This window comes from Macaca thibetana, chromosome 13 (genome assembly GCF_024542745.1).
Source record: "Macaca thibetana thibetana isolate TM-01 chromosome 13, ASM2454274v1, whole genome shotgun sequence".
NCBI lineage: Eukaryota > Metazoa > Chordata > Mammalia > Primates > Cercopithecidae > Macaca > Macaca thibetana.
This window is the reverse complement of record NC_065590.1, coordinates 40176315-40182951: the sequence shown is the minus strand read 5'-3', so window position 1 is coordinate 40182951 and position 6637 is coordinate 40176315. Positions and strand designations below refer to the sequence as shown.

The window sequence follows — 6637 nt, the reverse complement described above, 5'->3', positions numbered from 1 at the left end:
GCCTCAAGGGGAAGGCTGTTATTATTAGAAGCTACAGACTAGGAGAAAAGTCTTTATGAAGCTGGGTCTTGGACCTCTGGAAAGAGCCCCCTCTAGTACCTTGAAGGGGTGCAACATGAGACTGATTGTAGAAGTGGAAAATAACTGGAAACTGGAAAAAACTGCCATTTCCAAAGCGAAGGGCTATAGCTGGGGTGATGCTGACTAGAACAGTGAGCAAACAGGAAGAAGCATGCCCCTTCTGCCTCTTGAGGTTTTCTGTCTCTTTCTGTCATTCCCATTAGTAGAACACAGTAGGAAGCCAGCTAGCCAAGGAGAAAGGATGTTTGTAGAGTCCCATGCCCAGCATCCCAAAGCTGAACATAGAAAGGTGGGTTTGGAGCCAAAAGACATAGTACATCCCCCCCATCCTTTTTTTAACTTTTGTTTCAGGTACATGGGTGCATGTGCATGTTTGTTATATAGGTAAATTGTGTGTCACAGGGGTTTGGTGTACAGATTATTTTACCACCCAGGTAATAAGCATAGTACCTGAGTAGGTAGTTTTTCAATCCTCAACTTCCTCCCTCTCTCCACCCTCAAGTAGGCCCTGTGTCTGTTGTTCCCTTCTTTGTGTTCATATGTATGCAATATTTAGCTTCCACTTATAAGTGAGAATATGTGGTATTTGATTTTCTGTTTCTGCATTAATTTGCTTAACATAATGGCCTTCAACTCCATCCATGTCTTTTGCAGCAACATGGATGGAAAATAGTAGAAAACAAAAGTGTTTCCAAAAAAAAAAACATAGGCGGGGGGCGGAGGAGGAAGGGGAGGGAGCTCGGTTTTGTTTTTAAATAGAGCTGAAGAAAAACATTGAAAAATCAGGAGATGATGTCCAACTCTTTTTGCAAGACAAAGCCCTCCATTATTTCTGCCTCTGTAGTTTCGTTTTGAATTCCTTTTTTCTCTTCTGGGTGCTGATACTTCTCTCCATCCTTACATTGCTAGGTTTTACTATGTTTTGTGGTTTTTTTTTTTTTTTTTTTAATTTTAGTTTGTTTAACCTTGTGTCACTACCTCAGTTTGCCCTCATGTCCCTTACACACAACCAAAATACTCCTTCAGTGGAGTGAAGAAATGGCAGGTGACTGCCATGGTCCACGACCCACCCAACACTCTCTACCTTGCCCAATGGCTCATGTTGGAGATGTCAGTATAATGGACAGGGAGGCCAAATACCCTTTCCATTTCAGTGCACCTAAGGTGTCCTCCTTCTCATTCATGAAGATAGGGAGATGCTGGTCTTTGCCCTGCATTATGGAGTTTGACCTAGTAGTAATGGTCCTCTCTTTGCTGATCTTAGCTCTCCTGCCATGCTCCAGACACTCCTGCAGCTCCAGCTTACACTCACAGTGAATGCCAATGCCCTGCTCATACTGGGAAGGTTACCACAGGCATAGCAGTTCTGGTGTGCAGCTGACACTTCTTTGGCACAGGATTAGAATAAAAAAATTGTGAGATGTCTCTCTTGTGACTAATGTCCATGGCCACCGCACTCCCAAGGAACCACTAGAAGGGCAATCATCTCCCTCCTTGGGCTGTGCATGATGCAGAGGTGGTAGAACTCAAAGAACTGCTGGCCAGTGCCCTTGTAGGGTCCTTCGTGGGCAAGGTTGACAATGGAGAGGTCATTGAAGAGAATGGACCCCACTCCTAGTTTTGCTTTTGCATGATGGTTCTAGCGTCCCCAACGTACATGATCCTCCCCTGGTGCCACAGCATGCCCACCGTGATGGCATCCTCACACACCTCTGAGACATGTAGTGGTCTACCCAAATGCCCAGCCCTTCAGCACCAGGAGCCTCATATCAATCCCATCAAAGAGAGACAGCACCTGGATGGGCGGCTTCCTTTTCTCAGCTGGGACAGGCAAGTAGGTCTCCAGAGGGTCAAATTCTGTGTTATGGTTATTGGGGAAGAACATCTGGAGCTGAGATGGCCAGTCATCCCATCGTTGCAGCAGCCCGTAGGTGCCCTTTTGCTCACACTTGTAGCAGTTCCAGGGATCTTCCTTAATGGTCACCTGGGCAACCTCTGGCCCAACCAAGAGGTCTATACACTCCACGCAAAAGCACCTGCAGCAGTTGTTCCAGCACATGAGCACCTCATGCCCCCAGTAGCAGATGGTGCAGCAGGACTGATAGCCATCATCATCATACTGGTATGCACACTCCAGGAAGCAGTTCTTGCAATGTTGTCATATTCCTAGCACGAAGAGGGGCTGTCCAGAGGGACATTGAGGCTCCCACAAGAGACACAAAGTTCCTTGATGTTCTGGCACTTCTGCCTCACCTTGTACACCAGCTACTCTTGTGTGTTCATCAACAATCTCCTTGATGTTGAGCTTCCTTTTTTGTTTTTTTTGAAACAGAGTCTTGCTCTCTCACCAGGCTGGAGTGCAATGGCGCTCTCAGCTCACTGTAACCTCCGACTCCCTGGTTCAAGTGATTCTCCTGCCTCATCCTCCCCAGTAGCTGGGATTACAGGCACATACCACCACACCTAGTTAATTTTTGTATTTTTTAGTAGAGACGGGGTTTCACCATGTTGGCCAAGATGGTCTCGATCTCCTGACCTCGTGATCCACTGGCCTCAGCCTTCCAAAGTGTTGGGATTATAGGCGTGAGCCACCACGCCCAGCCCAATGTTGAGCTTCTTAGCTCTGCTCTTTCAGGGCTTTTTGGCTGGAGGGGGTGGTGCATAAGCAGTTGCCTCAGGGTCAACCCACACGTGTGCATAAACTTCTTTGTTGGGATTCTTCTCCTCTTCTTGTGGCTCCAGTCTCTTGGGGGCAAAAGGCTGGAACCTCCCAAAGGTCCATCCGAATATCTACTTGCTCTGCAACTCTGTGACCTTGGCAGTGTCACTCTCATTGCTGTCATAGCTCTCTGGGAACAGCTCCCCTGTACACTGCTGGCCACCGGCAGGACTTCGTAGATGGCTTTGCGGTACATGGGCTGCTTGTTGTATTATAGGTGGTCTGGTGGAACACACTGCAAACGGAGCTCAGTGGCATCAGCTTCTCTACATACAGCACTGAGAACTCGCTTCTCCAAACCACATGACACAGTGGGTGCCTTTAGCTGCTCGACTCTGGCCTGTCATCCACCAAGACACAATGTGGCCTCCAGGAGAAGCCCCGCAATTTTCCTCACATCAACTTCCTAGTGCCAAAGCCCCAGCTGTCCTTGTACTCTGGTTCATCATCACCCGCTTTGGTGTACTTGTTCCCAGCATCAGTCCCCACAGGCTCAGGTGTGGTAACGACAGTGGGGGATGTGGGTTGCTGGGCTGCCACACAGCAGCAGGGCTAGCCTCTTCCACCTTCGCAGACTCCTCTGAGCTCTAGTTTTCTTCCGCAACATTCATTACTGCAGTGACCTCGGCCTTTCTTCTCAGCCCATGAGGCCACGTGTAGCCCTCTGAGGTCCGCTCAGCATCTTCAGCATATTTTACTTGGAATTCCACATCCAATTAATTGCCAGTCCTTTCAATTTCACTCCTAAGAGATGCGATGCCTTTTTTTCTTTTTAGCTGATACTACTCTCATTTAAACCTTTATTACTTCTTGTCTAACTCATTTCAGAAGCTTCCTAATGGGTCTCCTCTCTTGCTCCTACCTTTTCCCTTATTAATCCAGATGAATCGACTCAGATCATTGCTCTGATTATGACTCTCTGCTGACCCAGATACTGGGATGAAGTCAAAATTCCTTGGCATGGCTCTCAAGGCTTTTCACAACCTCATCATCCAACTTTTCAGACGTGGCTGAAAGATAGGAGATGATGGGTATGTAAATTTGCTTGTCTGTGGTTAACCACTATATGTAAGTGTGTACAACCACTATATGTAGGTTTCCAAACATCATTTGTACAGCTTAAATATATATATACAATAAAACAAAGCAAGACAGGCTTATCTTAAAGAATCTTCACCCTATAGCCTCTGCATACCTAGCTCTACTCAGGACTTGTGACTTGCCAAAGGCCTCTAGATTATTCTTTCCTCTGGGCCCATGGTCATTTAGCTTCTGCCCCGAATGCATTTCTCACCTTCACTTGATGCTTCAAGACTCTACTTAAATGTCATTTACTTCCATGAAGAAAGTATTGGAGCTTATCATAGACTCAGCACAGTTCATTGCAAAGCTTTACAAAACTTACTAAGCACTTAGTTATTCTGCAAGGTGCTATTAAAATTATCATTTTCAACAGATACATTATTTTAAAACGCAGTACATTTTTGGAAGTCAATGAATTTTTGGAAGGTAAAAGAATTTGTGATTTTCTTTTCCTTATAGTATATGCTTTATATACTTCCACCTTTATCTTTTCATTTTCTTAAAGATAACAGTGGCAGTATACAAAACATACTATATATGTATACAAATTATATAAAGAATAGCTCCTGCAGAAATGATGAGGATGGTGACGACAATTATTGCTAACATTTATTGAGCACTTACTATATGTTAAGCACTAACTTCGTTAACTTGCCCTTAACTTGTGTGAGCTTGTTTGATTTGTACAACCCCCCAGTGAAGTCCATACTACATGATTCCCATTCCACAGCTAAGGATCCTGAAGACAGGAAGCCTAAATCACATGCCCAGCTAATATGTGTTGGGTCCAGAATTTAAATCAGGGAGTCTGTCTTCAGAGCCCATGCCATTGACCCTTAAATAGCACCTTATAATGAAATTGCATATATATTTCCACCTTTATCTTTTCTTCTTCTCAAAGATAAAAGTGGAAGTATATTAAACATATACTAAAAGGGCCATCAATAATTCTTTCCTGTCAGGAAATCAGTGAAAACTGTATCATCTATCTATCTATCTATCTATCTATCTATCTATCTATCTATCTATCTATCTATCTATCTCATCTATCTATCTCTGTCTATCTATCTATCTATCTATCTATCTATCTATCTATCTATCTATCTATCTTCTTAAACCCTCTTAAACCCAAAGAAGACACTTTACTTAGAAGTAGGGGCAATTTACAGAAATCTGAGACACAGATTCCATACCTGAAAGTGAGAATGTACTTAAAGGAAATATTGACAGGAGGAACAGCAAATGCAGAGGAACTGACACAATAATCAAAAGTTAAATGATAGAGACACGGGCATGATTATGCATGTGTGTGTCTGTGTGTGTGTGTATATATATATATATATATATATGAGCTAATGGAATGTGTGAAAAAGATAATATAATCATTGGGCATGAAATAGATGCAACTTAAGGCTTTTCAATAAAGCTTTGTTAGGGGATAACCCAAGAATACTCCAGAAGAAGGGGAAAGAGAAATTGAACAAATTTTAGAGGCAATATTGAACAAGTGACAATAACTTAAAAAATCACAGATAGCTGAGTTTTACCTGAGATTTACTCAGGAATGTAGAATTCAGAAAATAAAATAGAGAAGAGAGATTTCTTAAATTATTTATTAAAATGAAATCAATTTCTTGTGAAGTTGGAACTAGAGAGTCTCAGATGCAACGGATAACTCCTGCAAAAATGATAAGGATGGTGATGATAACGCTTGCTAAAATTTATTGGGCACTTACTATGTGTCAGGCACTAACTTAATTAACTTGCCCTTGACTTGCGTGATGTTGTTTGATTTGTACACCTCAGTGAAGCTCATTCTACAAGATCCCCATTTCACAGGAAAAAATCCTGAAACGGGAAGTCTAAGTCATATGCCCAGCTGACATGTACTGGGTCCAGAATTCAAATCAGGGAGAGTCTGGCTCCGGAGCCCATGCCATTGACCCCCAAATAGCACCTTACAATGCAAAGAAAGGACAGATTCTTAGAAGTAATGGGTTTATTGACAGAGGAAATAAGCCTCTTCTACAGGTTTCTAACATAACTTTGAAATAAAATAAGGGTCATGGGGCAAGGGAAATTGACAAAGGTGATGACACAAGTCCTATTAACTAGTTTGTTACTGAGAGGGGCGGGGAGGACTTGTGAGTCTTGAGAGCTCCCCCTGAACAATGCTGCCTTCAGTCCAAATTATTGCTGAATGAAGGGGAGGGGCAGGGTGGCTAGGTGATCAAAAGCCCTTCAGAGAAGGAGGTGGAATGGCAGCCATGGGCCCTTCTCTGTCTCCAGAAGTTCACTGTACTGAATTTAATAATTGCTTCCTATTATTGCCTGACTGTCTGTTCCAAATAAATCTACCTGATTGGGATGGATTTGGTGTGGGAATATCTGTTCCAGCCTATTAGCCAGCACCTTTCCTGAGATTTCCCTGTCCACATTTATTAAGGAGATTGGGCGATAATTCAGGCTGGGTTCAGGTTCTCCTCCTGGTTTAAGAATTACAAAAATTAGTGCTCATCGTAGACCCAAAAGTCAGTGTTTTGTTTTCAGCTCATCCTTGTCCCTTCTTAGCAATGGAGGCAGAAGTACCTTGCTTTGGGGTATGAAACCTGATTATCAAACATCAGGGCTCTTGGTACATTCCAGAAAGTGACAACTTTTAGGGGTAAATTTTCATTTTTTCACTTTGATCTTGCCCTCTGAAAGTGGCTGTGTTTCTGGTTATACTCGTAGCTTCAGTCATTCTCAAGCAGA

General features: G+C 43.3%; 1 pseudogene; it reads right to left on the bottom strand.

The window, feature by feature from the left end:
* Positions 1-1080: 1080 nt before the first annotated feature.
* Positions 1081-3429, bottom strand: LOC126933488 (DNA (cytosine-5)-methyltransferase 3A-like; annotated as a pseudogene).
* Positions 3430-6637: the final 3208 nt, after the last annotated feature.